Source organism: Lucilia cuprina, chromosome X (assembly GCF_022045245.1).
Source record: "Lucilia cuprina isolate Lc7/37 chromosome X, ASM2204524v1, whole genome shotgun sequence".
Lineage (NCBI taxonomy): Eukaryota > Metazoa > Arthropoda > Insecta > Diptera > Calliphoridae > Lucilia > Lucilia cuprina.
In genome coordinates, this window is record NC_060949.1 from 9463371 (window position 1) to 9465201 (window position 1831).

Consider the following 1831-nt stretch of genomic DNA (forward strand, 5'->3'; position numbering starts at 1 on the left):
GACTGAGTTTAAAGAAAAAACTAGCGGAAATTCCGTGAAATTTATTAAAAATTGTTGGTGGTTACTTATTAAAGATGATGTTGCTAAACAGTTTTGTTGGCAAGGTTCTAAAGATAAAATCGAGATAAAAAATGTTTCAACTATGTTAGCAGCTAAAGGTATTTATTTAAATTTGATATTTTAGATGTGGGATTTTTCGACTAAATTTACAAATATTTCAGTTGCGTGCCGCCAAAAATTTGCCGATCACAGCGAATCAGAATTTTAAAAAGTAGTTATAATGTTTTTCTAGCAAGCAAAAAATCGACACGGCAAAAACAAAGAAATCATTTTAATTTGTTGTAATATATTTTAAATGTTTCTAACTATTTTACATTGGCCTGTTCTATTTTAACTGCGTTAAAAAATTTTTACTTATAATTAATATTTGCAAACAATTAAAAGATTATTTTACATACATGTATGTATATCATTACGTTATTTTATGTTAATTTATTAATCATTTTAATATTTAAATTTACATATTTTTTTCTTTAATGTTGTGTTACATAAATATATGAAAAAATAAATACATATGTTGAAATAATTTAAATATTAAAAAATCAAGTTAATTTTTTTAAGGTATTTAGTAGAATGGCATTAAAATGCTTGAATAAAACTGGTTTGTTTTACTTGAATTACCTTATACTTCAAAGGTTTGAATACGCTGTATTTCAAAGATGGAATTCAAGCATTTTTTTCTATTTGAATTATAATTTAATTCAAGCCTTGAATTAAAGTGTAATAATACTGTAATGTTCGACTTAAATTCAAGTTTCCTTTTCACTGGAGAATGCTATTGAATTAAAGTGTAATGCAAGTGTATTTCAACCCTTGAAATTTGAATGTTTGACTGGAATTAAATTTGATTTACACTTGAATTCCAGCAAAAATGCTTATTGGGTATAAGGATCCAGAATATATATACTTTATAGGGTCGGAAAATTATATTATAGAAATTACAAACGGAATGACAAACTTATATATATCCTTCTCACGAAGGTGAAGGGTATAAAAAACATTTTACACTAAACTTTTATAGAATACAAAAATGGATGTTATTAACAGAACAAATGTTTTAGTTATAGAATAAGGGTATAAATTTCTGCCGTTATTACTATGAAGAATTTAATCCTTTCTTTTATCTATGTTGACAATTTAACGATCATTATAAACATTTTCCTATTTATAAAATTAAACAAATTTTGCTTACTGATTTATGAGTGTTCCCAACTTTCGGCTGTTTTATCCTGAATTCAATATTGTTCCTGCCGATGTCCATTTAACAACTCTGATGCAGGGAACCGTTATTATTTTTATAATAAAACTCAAAAAATAATTATTTTGGATTTTTTTCTGATTTTTATTTTTTGGGCACAAATAAAAATCAAAAAATTATTTTTAATTTTTTTGGCAGAAATAATAATTATTTTTTGATTTTTATATTTTTGGCAGAAATAAAAATCATTAAGACAATATCATTTTTGTTTATTCCTTTGTTTGTTAATTAGCTTGATTTTTATACCCTACACCAATATAGTGGGGAGGGTATTATACGTTTGTGCTGATGTTTTTAACATACAAAAATATTTGTCGAATACCCACCTTAAAGTATACCGATCGATTCAGAATCATTTTTTGAGTCGATTAAGACATGTCCGTCCGTCTGTCCGGCTGGCTGGCTGGCTGCCCATGTAAACCTTGTGCGCAAGGTACAGGCCGCAATTTTCAAGATAATTTGAGAAATTTGGACCAAGCATGTTTTTTGGCACAAGGACGAAGCCTATTGAAA